Below are 14724 nucleotides of genomic sequence, written 5' to 3'. Positions count from 1 at the left end.
ACAAGTTCGTGACTGCCATTCGGTGGCGCGATCCCAGGACGGCGATCCGTCTCGTAGGAAGGCTCCTAGGACGAATACGTCGTCGCTGGCGCCGGCATCGGTCGCCACTTTTCACCCCCATGTCCTCGATATTCTCCTCTCTGTAGGTAAATAAGTAGATTCGTCTCACCCCAGAAATCGAAATAAATATCACGTCATCAGTCTCAATTTCAGCAAAGTTTCAGTGATCTCTGATCATTCACACAGTGGATAGTACGACTGATGTCAGCATCAGCTGATATAGCAACTAGTAATATATATTAATATATATAATATTAATAGAGTCCGCATATATTTGCATTTATAAGAAATAAATATAATAGTAGTAATAATATTGCGACTGTTTGTATAAATTCAATATAATTCAATATTCAATATAAATTGTAAAATCTACTCAGCGAATATTATATGAAAATTTTCTTTGAATCTGTCCATTTGCTATATTTGCAACTAGAAAAAATTGAAAAAAATATGACTCGAGCGAGGAAAAGCATGCAGAAAAATTGCCGATTAGAGTCATGCGACAAACTTCTCGGTAACTTTAACGTATGTCCTCGGACTATCTGTGTTAGCAAGCATTTCGTGGCCTCGCGCGACACTGAGAAATGAAATTTTTTTCCGGAATGATGAATATAAAATCATTCCGAGTTGCCAGAAGCGACGGGCGTACGTAGATAGTACCAGCGTCCTCGTTCGGCGACGTTTCATCAGCTGGCGTCGCGTCGACCTAGCCTTCCAACGGAATCGGCCGTCATTTATTATTCACCATGAAAAGGCCAGCCATTTAGACGCATTGAAATTTTTCGCGAGTCATTAGGAAGAGAAAAGGGATTTTGATTCCCCGAGAGTTACGAAGGACGCGTCGCGTCTGAATATATATACATAGTCTCCACTTTCTCAAGGTCTGTCACGGTCATTAAAAAGAATCATTGTCGTTTTTCTATCGTTCTTTCCATCAAATTCGAGAAAAATATGCATTGAAGCCCGAATAATGTTAAAAACGACTCTGCTCCGATGTTTTATTTTTTTCTATACATAAATAAATTAATTAACTCACTAAAGTACTTTTTCACGACTCAGACCTGCAATATAATGATAGCAATTTAAATATAGTAAAATTGCAAAATGAAGAAATTTAATCTCAATTGTGATTGCAAAAATTTGAAGATTATCACTTGAATTATTTACTAAACTTTTATGACAAACGCCAACCGCGTGTAAAGGTAAGCCGGACGTGAAATTTCGATATGAAAGTTACATCATTTCGAGAGTAGCCTTGGAAGTAAAGGTGATAATTTCTCGTTCATTTTCTCGCATCGAAATCAATAATAGACAGAAAAACAAAATCCAAGCACGGAAAAAGGAGAAAAGCGACCGCCACTGCCGACACAACCACCTGCCGGCCTTTCCGATCTTCAGAATTTCAGTCTAGTAATTGCTGCGGCAATTACCACGAATTACGGCGATAATTACCATCATTATGCGGTGCAGTAATTTTGGTAATTACTACGGTAAATCGCAAGTTCTCCGATTGCAACCCGTCGCTCCTCTTATCTCTCTCTCTCTCTCTCTCTCTCTCTCTGTCTTGCGGTCAGTACCGGATAACTTTTAAGTTATCCCATACAATGGCCGGCAACGCCAAGGAATCAAATTTCCGTCCGGAGGTAATACGAAGCCGAGGAAAATACGTTCGCGCAATGCAGGTCAGTAGTCAACGCAAACTGTGAGATGGCGTAATTCATCGACAAAGCGCGTTGTATGCTTAAGTACACACTTTAAAACCGACACCAAAGATATTGTCTTTTAAGATTAAGAATGACAATAAGTTATGTAGCAAAATCGTTAGAGAAAAGCCCTAATTAAGCCCATGATCCGAGAGACGTGTTCTTCTTTAGTATTCGGGTCTGAAGAGCCAGTTTTACCGAATAAGTACGATTCGAAATTAATTCAGGGGACTGAGATTCCTCGCAGTTATTAGGTACCTTCTGTATTTTCATAATTGAAAATAAACGAAAATTCGTTTTAATATGAAACGGCGCTTTTACTCAATTCAGTTTAATAATGAAATGAAAATAGGTGAGAGTGCGCACAGAGAGAAAGAGGGAGAATAAAAAATTTTAAAATATTGTAAAAATTTTCATTCATTCATAGTCTTTCTCTTTTCCGAATCTATCATCTCAAGTTATAATCGTCATATAAACGGTAATAATAATACGTAATTGATGAACAGCGTATAAAGAATAAATAATGAAAAAGTAGGATTTACAGAAAAGCATTTGAAAAAGATCAGGTGTAATTTATATACATATATGCCCGGATTTATCACACCCCCAAAGGATTTTAAAGAATAAATATCGTTAACGACGACGAAGTGTAAGCTATGATTTGTCGCTGTATATGGCACATTCGATCGAAACGAATCGCTCTACCTACATAGCTCCATTTCGATATTCGAGACACGAAGTTATTTAATGGGCTGCAAGAGCGACGGGTGCAGCCTGCAAGAGGTATTACGAACGCAGTTGCGCGACAGTAACGACAGAAACCATATATACTATGGCTATTCGATCCAACTTTGCGCTTTGTCGCTCTGAATCACCTTTCATCCGTTTCAAGACTCGTAAAATTTTCTTTCTCGCATCGTTCATGAAAAATATGACGAGAATATTAATCGATAATTAATTGATACGAGGAATATTTCCATACATTCCGCGAGAGAGATTCAATCGGGCCTCCTAATAAAAATATATTTTTGATATTTGAAAAACGCGCATTAAATAAGCATTGTTGTCTAAACTATTTCGAGCTCAGTATGAAAAGTGACATTTTTAACATTGTCGCTGATCGAAATGTCATTGTTGAATTTGGTGTGACGAGCGCTTAACCGGAATGTTTGCCCGGATGCAGTCGAGCGCTGCGACCGACCGCTGCAGCCGGTGCGTTTGAAATGATTACCGGTGCGTTGCGTCGTCAGGTTGAATAGCACGTTGAATTGTTAGCGGCTATTTGCGAATTTACGAACCGCTCTACCGGTGACGATTTGCGCGCGCCGCAGCCGGCCTGTTCGTCTCGCGCCTTCGCGTTTGCGTTCTGTCGCAGCAAAGATAGATATTCACAAAAATTTAGTACTGGAGCGACGTACAGTAGTATGTGGTATGTAGTATTTACAATATAAAGATTTTTAAATTTAGAAATATATTAATTAGCAGAATATACAAAATTATACGTATAATTATACAATTAAGATTATAAAATATTTTTTATAAATAAAAGTCATTTATCGAACTTGGAATATACATATAATCGGTGCGGCGCGCTATTTTCATCACAAAGGCATATCTCTCTCTTGAGAATTTCCAGTTTCCATTCTAAGTCTTTAAGCCTTGATCTTTGAACGAAAGGCGACGCTAGTTAAAAACCAATTCCGGCGATACGCGCCGGCCGTCAAACAAAATATTCAAATTACGACTTTTCCAAGTTGGCTGCGATGTGCCCCTGCGGGAGTTAACCGCGCGATATTTTTACCCTCGACACGTCTCGTTCATCCTCCCATCGTTCCCTTACTTAAGGAAAAGAGGGATCGTATCCAGCGACTCGCATGAGCGGACTGGCAAAAGGCCGCTCGTGGAAATACCGAAAGTTATGAAAGTTTTATGACAGACTATGAGAGAACGTCAGAAGATGCGCGGAGCGCGAGAGACGGGAGGAGAGAGAAAGAAAAAAAAGGGGAAAAAAAAAAGAGCGAAAGAAGAGAAGAGAGGAAGGTTTCGCGTTGGGGGAGGATAGCGCACAGTTGTGACTATTCCTACGAACATTTACGACGCGCGCGAGCCAATTTTTTCGATTGATTATTCAACACGAGCGGATCGAGAATACATCTCGATCCTCTCGGCGATTGCATCTAACGGCCGGGCGCAGTCTGAAATTTTGAAAACGGAAAAAAGGGCAACTATAGAGAAAGAGAGAGCGGGAGCCAAAAGCCTAGTGATTACGGTCTGAAAAATGTAACACCACTCTCGAAAGCTATGATTTTTATAGTTATAGAAGCGATGCCGACTGCGGATGCTGCGTGAATTCCTCGAGACTCTCATATATGTAAACCATCGGTAATTTGTTATCGCGTTTCGCGAAATAGATCGTCGAGGGGGTTAGATGGTAAGAGAGGACGAGACGAGTCGTCTGAGAATACAACGGGCGTGAGCGATAAATCAAGACTCGCACGATAATGAAATTCAATGCTTCGGGCCCGGGTGTGTCAGACGAGTTTTATCAAAAGCGCCTATTTATCTTTCTTACAAAACAGTTTGAGAACAGTTCGCTCATAAACGGCATCGGACGGAGAGATTCTCGTCCTCGAGTCGCTCGGTTAACGCCGCCTTCTACCGCACGACAAAACTGGGACACCGAGATTGATGGTTTTTCTTTCATCCTTGTGAAGTTCCCGAAAATACTACCGACATTCATAAATTTCGTAAACATCTTCAGGTAAAGATGTCCCGAGAAGACTCTCGTGGATTATTAATAATCGAAATAATTTTCAGATCTTTAAAATTTTGTTGGATTTTATTAAAAACACTGTAGAAAATTATTACAATAAAACGGAAGAATATGTATATGTTATGATGCTGCGAAATTTAAATATATTTGAAGAATTTGAAAAGTTTTTATACATGCATACTAAAATTAATTAAACATCGATTAATTAGTGAAACATAATCATATATTATTTATTAATATAATATTATAATTATATTTTAATATTAAGCAAATAAAAAATAAGCGATTTCTCGATGCATTTTAATTCTATGTATATTATATACATATGTAGGTATGTGTCTTAACGAGCTTCTCCAAATTAGAACACGATCGTTTTTGAAAGCAAAATCGATATAAAACGCATGTGATAAAGCTTTGCCAATTTTACCAGCTATACATTGAAGAGCCATTCGGCAAATTGAAAGAAGTAGCCGACAATGGCGCATCGGTAATTGAGACTGCGAAGAAAGGAGAATAGCACAAGTCCCGATGCAAATAGAGAAGAATGCGCGCCTCCCTCTTATTCCTTTTCAACCGTTCGTACTTGGCGCCTGGCATATCATAGTAATACACCGCGAAATGTTGCCGTATAAAAGTCACCGAGGATCGATTTTCCGCCAACGATTTACCGACGATCTCATTCTTCTTCCTCCTCGTTGTCGTCTACTTCTCCAGGAGTAGCGCCGACTTCTTTAGGTTTTAAAGCGGAGAAGAAGCCGGCTTTCTTAGATACGATAGAAGAATTGGGAGAAAGATATTGGAAGGAGAAACTTGAGATCCCCTGCTGCCGTCCGACCGTTGCCCGCGATACTCTCTCTGGATTGAAAATATAAAAAAGACTCCCTTTTTTTCTCGACTTAAAAAAGTACACTTATGGATTTACTCAGACTTGGCCAATAAAGCTTTCCAAGTTGACTCTCGATAATTATATTAAAGTGAAATCAAACGACATTTTTAAACTTTTCTTTATCGATATTATGGCTGATAAACCTCTTATTTAATCCGATGATAGAATGAAGCTAAAGGTTACTAATTGACTAAACTAATTTTGCGTTGCGCAAATTACTTCATTAAGAGATCAATATATCTTTTGTTATCGCATAATTTCTGCGTACAGTTGCGGAAGTAATCGTTATTTCCTCCCTCGTATTAAGGTACAAATTTTTTTTCATTAACTTTTTTAAAAAGACCGTGAGATCGACATTATAATCAAGCAAAGAGAGATTTCTTCTCATAGAGGGTGGGAAAGGGGAGCGATAGTACTCGAGGCAAATGCTTGCATCCGATGTCTGGCACTCACCCTCCTCGGCTTTCTGATCCTCGGCTAGAAGCTAATTAACGAGCGTAAGTAATGCGTGTAATTAAAAGGGAGGGAAATATATTGCCAGCCGGCGGTATCGCGAAGAAACGACGGGAAAACTGGCTGGTGCCACTTAATGGCTTCTCCTCGCGTGCCCTCCTGGGATATGTTCTGGGAGAGTGTGCGAACGTCACAGTCACGTGAACACACGGAATCTACGTGCATCGAGTTTGTCGGCATATTCACATTGGCGTAGTTTCCAATATTGATTATTTTGTAATATGTTTCTTGCGCTTTAAATTTGAAAATTAATATTCCTTTATATATATTAAACAATTACACAATTTCTGTATTATGAATTAATAAAATTTTAATAAATTTCATAAATATGCTTGTAATAAAAAGTACGTGTCACTGTGTTACAATGTAGAGTTTGTATTGCAAATCATGTATATTTCTATATGCTGTTTTTTTTTTGTAAGTTACATATAAATTGCGATGTAAATGTTTATTCAAAATATATTATTACCTTTGTTTGTCACGAACTTCATTAAAATTGAGTGTGAAATTAAATTGGCGAAATTAAAATCAGCACATTGACTACAAAGTGCGTATCGTACGTGGAAAATTATTTCCAAAAATTACAATTCGCGTTTCCAGATCATATCGTGCAGATTCGACTGTACCGTCGGAGTCCCGCCTGCCAGGATTTAATTTATGATGAGATCCCGACGCGACTGGTATTAAAATCTATAATGAATGAGCGAAATGAATTGCACGTGCGCCTCGCTTTTAGTTGCACCAGATCCTCGCGATTTCTGTTTTGGGACTACAAGGGTCGTGTGAGAAAATTAATTTTGCCGGAACTTTCGCGTTCCCATTCGTTCGCGACTTCGTTAAAACGAGCAGCGTTACGTTTGAGCATGAATTATCATTTGCATGAACTGTAGCTAGATAGTTCCTGCTTCTTGTAAATTAAATGAGACGCTTGCATAGAATATCTGCGTTATTTTCAATTTGAAAAAGAGCCTTCTTTCTTCGACGGCATAATTGTGATGCGGCATGCCGTTTCCGTTCGAGTTTTGAAAAAAAAAAAAAAAAAAAAAAAAAACACGACAGCGTTATTTCACACGAAATTAGTGTTTCTCGAGAGACTTTCAAATTCCCGTCGACAGAAGGAACGATTTTCTTCGTACATTTTCATTGCATCCGTTGTGCGATTTGCTCGGCCGCTAAATATATTCCAGCGAAGGAAGATTTTCGTTGAGAGGATTTCAGATCCAGCCAGTTGCCGGATGCGCCAATGTTTTCACGAGGATTTCTACCGCGAACTGCTCGTTTTCCGTCTACGGGACGTTGAAGAGCTTCTGGCGGCTTTGTCGAATGAAAAATCAATTAACGCACCACCATTCTCTTCTCACGCGAATAAAGCCATTAATGATGTACTTCCTAGAAATGTCTAGAAAATTGATATTATTCCTCGTTATCCTATGATAACTCTTGTCGTAATTAATATCATGATTATTATGTTGATAATACCATGGAGAATATCTTCCCATGCATCTAATTAAAATTATTTTTTATTGTAATTTGTAATTGTTTATTATAACTTCCGACATGAAAATTATTTAACATTTTACACGCATAAAAAGGTATCGGAAAATTATTTCAAGTCATACAATATAATTCTCTTTATAGATTAATATAAACCGTATAAATAATATAGTTATAATTAATGTACGAAATACTCAAGTTTCTTTTCTTTCTATGTTTTAGAACTCTGGTATCGTTTGAGAGAGGAGCTTTCGCTTCGTGGACTTGGAGCGGCGCGTCCCAGTCCAAGTAAGTATGCCGAATCTTGTAATAGGATTATAAATTGTAAATGGCTGCAAGAAATGAGCGCGTCTATTCTGCCCCCTTGCCCCTTTACTCCGCTTATTCTCTCTACTATTGTCTATATAGCGTGGCGCTTAATTCCCAAGGCGATGTTTAAAGAGCGGCGAAACGCCGAAATTGCTGGTAATTAACGTGAGCCTCGACTGTGCTCTCGCCCATTCCAGGATCGAAATCAAATCGACCGTGGCCGCAGCTCGCCGATTTATTTCACCCTCTGCCAACCACGTATGCAAAATGGTGCTTTTCACATCGAACATAGGCGTCGAGTGTGCGTCATTCGAAAGCTTTCCTCAGTCATTCGTATTAATGTTGAAATATTTCGTTAAAATGGAAAATTAATTAATGCAATAAATAATACAGTATATATATATTTTTTTTCAAGTATATATATATATATTGTTTCGAGTCAAAATTTGAAAAAAAATTTGCTTCAACTTTCTCATTTGTTCTAGTTTGCTTTTGTAGTTAAAAGTAAATTGACATCCTTTGCAAATAAACGTATTCAATAAAGGCAAATGTTTGCAATTGCAGTTTTGTTTTGATACTTTTCAAAAAATATGAAAAGTTAAGAAGTGCAACTTTGACGCCTATGACGCTCATCAGAACTGTACGCTTATGTATGAATATGTCATTCAATTACCAATATATATACGTGCGTTTCGGCCCACATGAGACATAAGCATTCATTCACACATGGAGTCGCGAATTCCCTCTATTCAATTCAGTTGCACAAATTATTCGCTTTAAAAAAAAAGACGCGAGATCAGAGACGACGTGGAAACGTTTCATATCTCTTCTCAATATGGATTTCCGAGTCTCTGTATTCACTCGTTGCTTCAAGCAGATTGAAACTTCTCGTTACCGGCGAATCCCAAAAGAACCATCGATGCATATCCGCTCAGAGAGAACACGGGCCGTACGCATGTCCGTCGCAAAGTATGGGAGAAAAATCTCTTTTCCATAATGCGGTCGAATAAATATTTTTCTAGCGAAACGAAGCCCGCGATACGTACGTCGCTCGAGTCTCTCGACGGGCCTGGAGGTAATATCGGCATCGTCGTTGGAACGACATGAGATCTTTCTGTCTGGAGAGACATCTCCCTCCGCCTTTACCGTCCTGTGATAGATACGTGTACGTTTGTACATGTCGACGTAGAACGCGTTCGTACGCATGGTTGGACCGCGAAGCTTCCGCTAGAGGTTGGCGTTGGTATCCACTTGATTGACGATGTTACGTTGCGGGAATGGAGCCGTGGTGGATGCTGATCTGTTGATGTCAACCCGAAATTTAGCAATGTATCCTGTGAGATACGTATCTGGGTTAAACTTGAAATTTACAATTTGGAAAAAATCATTTTGTTGCTCATTTATTAATATCCCTCAGGGAATTATGATATTTCCGATATTATGTTCCGACGGTTATTACCTCACTTTGTTGCTCGCTCCGCGTTCTCGTCAACGGGCGACATAATACGGGGTAAAATTGTTGCGCCGTTGACTTCGCCACAAGTAGACTTCTTTCATCACGCTGAATGCAAGCATCGGCGACACGACAGCTGGAAGAAAGAGTGTCTCGGTGGAGTTAGCGTGTTTAATTGAAATCAAGCCCGCGTCGCGGTGCTGAAGGTTCTTTGCGTTTAAGTAGACGCGCAGAACAGAAAAAGGGAGACGCGAAAAAAAAAGAGAGAAATATGCGGCATTTCGGGACTGAATGAGAAAAAGGTTTTCCACGCCAGAGCCGTGAGTTTAACGAAGAGAACGGCCGTGTAACTAATCGGTGAAAAAAAAAAAAAAAAAAAAATATTATTAGATAATTGCATTTTTTATTTTACATATATATAAGAACAATCGAGATTTGAGAGGAAAAGTTTATAAACGGATTTCACTTGATTTTAACATGCACAACGATTCGTACATTGTCCTTATCGTTCTGTGACGAGATAACTTTTCTTTAAAAAACGCAGTTCTCTTCCTTTCCTCGGCTTTCCTTTCGCTAAGCACTACCGAGAGCGTTTTATTTATTCATGCACACTGCAGCCGGCTTGCGATTACCGGAAGAGACGGAGAATTGGTACGGAAAATAATTTAAAGACGAGTAAAATCCCTAAGCTGGCTCCTCAACAGCTTTGCATACCTCGACATCACTTAAATGCAGCTTCGCCGTTTAATTGGTTATTTACATTTTATAGCGCGTTTTTTCTCCTCATCCTCTTCCGGCAATTGAAAACGATCTTTTTTCAAGTGTCGCATATTGCGTAACGAACATACGCGAACGCGAGCAACGGAAATGCAAATAGCCGATATCGCTTAACGACAGTTTGCAATTCATCGGTGGAGCGAACCAGTTAGCAAAACTACAATTGCAATAAAAAAACCTAGTCGCGTTCGTCGATATTACGCTTTACTCGTTGATTTTCGAAGTGCGATTCTTTCGAAACCTGTGTGAACTTCCGGAGACTGATGTTCTCTCTTCTCCATCTCTCGTTTTCTCTTTTTCTTTTTCTTTTTTTTTTTTTTTTTTTTTTTTTTTTGCGTGCTTGTTCCTGAATCTCAGCTTCCACGTTGCTCCTTTTCGCTGCTCGTTTCTACAAGCCGGTAATATCGACGATATATTAAAGTCGAACCGCATTGTGTCGAGTATACAGCAACTTGCAGGTAAAACGATCAATCGAAGCCGGTCGGACGCAAAAGGCTTTCGCAACGGATATACCTGTCTCAAATGCTGGGAAACGGACGATTCCTTTCGAGCGATGATGCGCCCTGACATCCTCCGTAAATATTTTCAATCGTCGTTTCCGCTCGCCGTGAGATTCGCGAGATTCGATCGCGGTCCACGTCGAACGAATCGCCTCGAAATTCCTTCTCTTTTTATTCTGCAATAACGTCGTAGCGAGACGCATCTCACTGCGAATTTTACATCACACAATCAAATGGAATATATTACCACGGCAAAGCTATCGAATAATATCGTTATAGAACATTATTCGATATTGTCGTATATATTTTTCTTTTGCATATTACCCGGTGTATATATAGATACCCGGTATAAAATATTGAGAGAAATGAATTTAAATATTTCACGAATGGTGAATATTTAAAGAATATCGTACGCTTTGTCGCGTGCAAAATAAACGGAAAGAAGTTTCGGACTCTGCGCTCTCGGCGAAACGTCTGTCGACATTGCCGTGTGTTAAAGTGCGGTGCTCCCGTATTGCTTGCTTGAGTCATGTAACTCCGAGGCTCGCGCGTCGTCTGATTTACATTCTCACTTCGCCCACAATGTCTTTCCGCGGTGACGACGGTGCGCAGGCGAACAGAAAGCGGTATGCTGGTTGTTTGCACGCGTGAGCCGGCATGTAAAATACGAGAGCAAGCAAAACTCGTTGCATCTCCTTCGTTGGATCCGGCACACTTCGTTGCATCACTTTCCAAAGGTGATGTTGCGTTTAACTGTATTGTGCGCATCCTTTCTAGTTTCCGTTCCCCTTTCTCTCGCATCGAAAGATTAATGTATATATGTATGTATTATACATCTCGCTTTAAATACAAAAGAAACTACTAAAAGGTAAAAGAATGGAATCTGCATCATCATGTGACTGGCGGTGATCGGTAGCAATGTAATAATATCGTACTTTCGATACTTTACTGAAAACTAATATATTCGCAGGTCTCTTAAGCTATCTCAGCCAAATTATCAAAACATAAAAAAATATATATGAAAATTACTTGCTAATTATTTGCTATTTTTTGTTATAAAAATATTTTTTTTGTTCTAGCCGTTAAAATAATTAACAAATAATTTTAATATATATTTTTTTATGTTTTGATAATTTGGCTCAGATAGCTTAAGAGATCTTATATTCGCGATCAATTGAAATGTCGGGAACTATCACAAAAGGGAATAGGCTTTTCAAATCATTGAGGAAAAGTTTGACAAGTGCGAATATCCAGCCGTCTTGATGTAATGGCAGCAACTTTGTTATACTCTCTACATACACATAAGATATATGCTTATATTTTCACATACACTTTTATATGAAAGGAGAAAATATAGTTCGGGAATAAGAACTTTTTATCGATCTAAATGCTTTAAGTTCTGCGTATGTGTTTCTCTTCACTGACAGAGATATTTTAATATTGAAAAGAGAGATAGCAGACTATATCTGTATAAAATAATGATGCATATATAATTAATGATGATATATGATTCCATAGATCATCTATCCCTATTAAGATTCTAGATTCCTTTGAAATCGATTCTTTTATATAATTTTCCGAGATAAAAATGGCGACGACCTTTTTCATAAAATTATAATGTATGCACTTCTCTTCACTTCTCTTTTTTTTGCGTTCTCGAGATACACTCCCGTTCGTAACCTTTCACTCAAAAATACGCCGATAAAAATCTCACGAGTCGAATATAGTCGACATTGTCAAAGGTGTGGAGAGTATGCACTTACCTTGCGCAATGGTCTCCGCGGGGATGGGATACAAGATTGGTTCGGATAGTAGGAAAGCGCGTGAAAGTCGATGGATTCGAGTATAGACGCATCCCACGCGACATTGTACAAGAAAAAGAAGAGTATAGCGCTCTTGTGTGCCCCGTCAGATGGGGCTGAGAAAGAGAAAATGAAGGAGAGAGGGAAGAAGTAAGCACGAATATTCTACGACGGGGAGTTTATTCGCCATTTTATGCATTCGCGACGCGCACTTTTATGCATTCACTTTTACGGGCTGGAAAGCGACTTCTTATTCCGGAGCACGGGGTGCGCGGGAAGGAAGAACAGACGACGGTGGCTGCAGAGGACGAAGGGTGGCAAAAGCTGTGCTTGATGTAAACTTAACGTGCGCGTTTTGGTCTTTTGTTTCCCACTCCTTCGTTCACACTCTTATGTAATGATGAAACAGTCAATGACCGGCATCAACGATTCAGTTTTTTCACTCATTGTCATCTGTCATATTATCAATTCTTATGGCTATATATTTTAAAGTAATTTTTACTTAGCAAAAGAATGAAAAAAAAATTTAATTATATTTATAATTAAATTCACTGAATGTTGCTGTCGAGCTGCAAGAGTTATCCGTTCTTTATGACAGACAAACGGTGTAACAGAATTTCGAACAAAAATTAAAGTCCCATTTATTCGCGACTTCTCATTAAATACGAATAAATAGTACCGAGATAAAAGAACTTTATTAAATGCGGGATTGAGCCGGATTGGAAGATTGGGCAAATAATAAAATGAATCGACTGCTCTCTTCGGTCGAGACCGAAGGGAGATGACGTATATCTTGTGAGGGAAGGAAAAAGTCACGAAACATTCGGTACCTAATCGATCAGCTTGCTCCAATATTGCTCGAGCTGAGCTCGCGGCAGGGTCATTAAAAGCCGATCCCTCGAATGATTGTTCGCTGAAATTTATTGCTTCGCATAGCGCGCGCTGAATTTGAAATTCCGCCATCGAGGGAGAATTTCACGCGTAAGTGAGAACATGCGTAAGAACGAGGCTTCGAGGCGTGTTCCTCTGTAAATTACGGCGCGTTCCTGGGAAGACGCCACTTACAACAAGGTTAGCGTAATCGCTGACGCTTTCGGGGAAGTCATTATCTCTCGTACAGTGTGGGGAAAAGAGACGAGACAATAGAATGGCTTTTTATTTTATACGAGTAATCCGTTATATACGAATGAATTAACTGCGCTCTCACGGTCAGAACAGGAAGGCCGAGTTTGGCGCAACTTACTTCTCCTTATTGTTCTCTTTGTGAGATAAGGTTACTTTTACTAGTTGCACGCGAGGGAGACCCAGGTGTGCATCGTATTCCAAGCATATATACTTGTGCATATACGTTGACATAGATCGTGACCACTTCCGTTATCATAATACGGCTTCTTCTTGCTATCTCTACGTGTTTGCGCTTCGCTTTCCTTCCTTTTTTTTGTCTTCGTATTTTAACCGAAAACTCACAAGTGTCCCCTAAATTAGGTATTTTCTTTCGTGAAAATGACTTCGACGAAAAGAAGCTCCCCGAAATGAAAAAGAAATTGCTCGTGAACGTAATAACAAAACAACACGTGTTTTTTTTTCCGCATTTAATTTTGTATACTCCTTGTGATATTGGACGAGAAAATCTATATATTTATTTATTGTTTCGAGACGTATATAAGTGACTGACCTAAAATTTATTATTTATTGATCGAAAGTATGTATCTCTCAACGATTTAATCCACTCGATAAAAATGTATAGTTTTATTTGTACAAGAGATATGATATCATTTTTGTGCAATACACAGCTGTTACGAAAAAAAAAAAAAAAAGATTAAAAATTGATATCAAAGGTAAGATTTATGTTTTTATTACGAGGATTTTGATGCGAATTGCAATCCCGGATGCATCTGTCCAATTAAAATCGCGTAAGCGCACCGATTACACGCAATTGTGTTTTTAATCGGCGACGCTCGTTATGGTTCAATGTCAGTCTAACGGAAATATAAAGAGAGAGAGAGAGAGAGAGAGCTTTGAAAAATAGTACACCGTCTTCTCTTTCTCTCTCTCTTTTTCGCTTTGTGCTGATTTTCGCGTTGGTGACGGGTAGACTTAATGCGAGAGAAACTGTGCAGTGGAGAGAAAAGAAGCAAATAAGGGTTTGAGGGAAAGGTAGATGCACTGAGCAACCGGATGGGTGGAAGAAAAAGGAGTAGTAACACGTGCAGAACGACCAGCGGAGAGAGTTCGCGCTTGCGATTCTCTCACGTTACTGCGGACGCACCGATTCGAGTCCGGTCGACTGATTCCTCTTCGTCGTATCACGGGCCGAGGAAATTTCCTATCGTAACGATGCGGGGAAATGACGTAGAAAATCGGAATAAATGCCCCATTGGTCCGTTGTACCTTTCTTTCCCCCTATCCATCTTCGCATCTCTCTCGTTTTCATTTCAATTCTCCGCATTTTCA

General features: G+C 39.3%; 1 protein-coding gene across 6 annotated transcripts in view; it reads left to right on the top strand.

Annotated features, from left to right (window-relative positions):
• LOC140666542 (protein turtle) overlaps window positions 1-14724 on the top strand; it is a 223037-nt gene that overhangs the window by 43312 nt on the left and 165001 nt on the right. For all 6 annotated transcript variants that reach the window (XM_072893820.1, XM_072893827.1, XM_072893825.1 and 3 more), the window contains exon 2: window positions 7652-7717. The gene's annotated coding sequence lies outside the window, so the exon portion shown is untranslated. The remainder of the gene's footprint in view (window positions 1-7651; window positions 7718-14724) is intronic.

Source organism: Anoplolepis gracilipes, chromosome 6 (assembly GCF_047496725.1).
Source record: "Anoplolepis gracilipes chromosome 6, ASM4749672v1, whole genome shotgun sequence".
Taxonomy (NCBI): Eukaryota; Metazoa; Arthropoda; class Insecta; order Hymenoptera; family Formicidae; genus Anoplolepis; species Anoplolepis gracilipes.
This window is presented reverse-complemented; position numbering and strand designations above follow the sequence as displayed.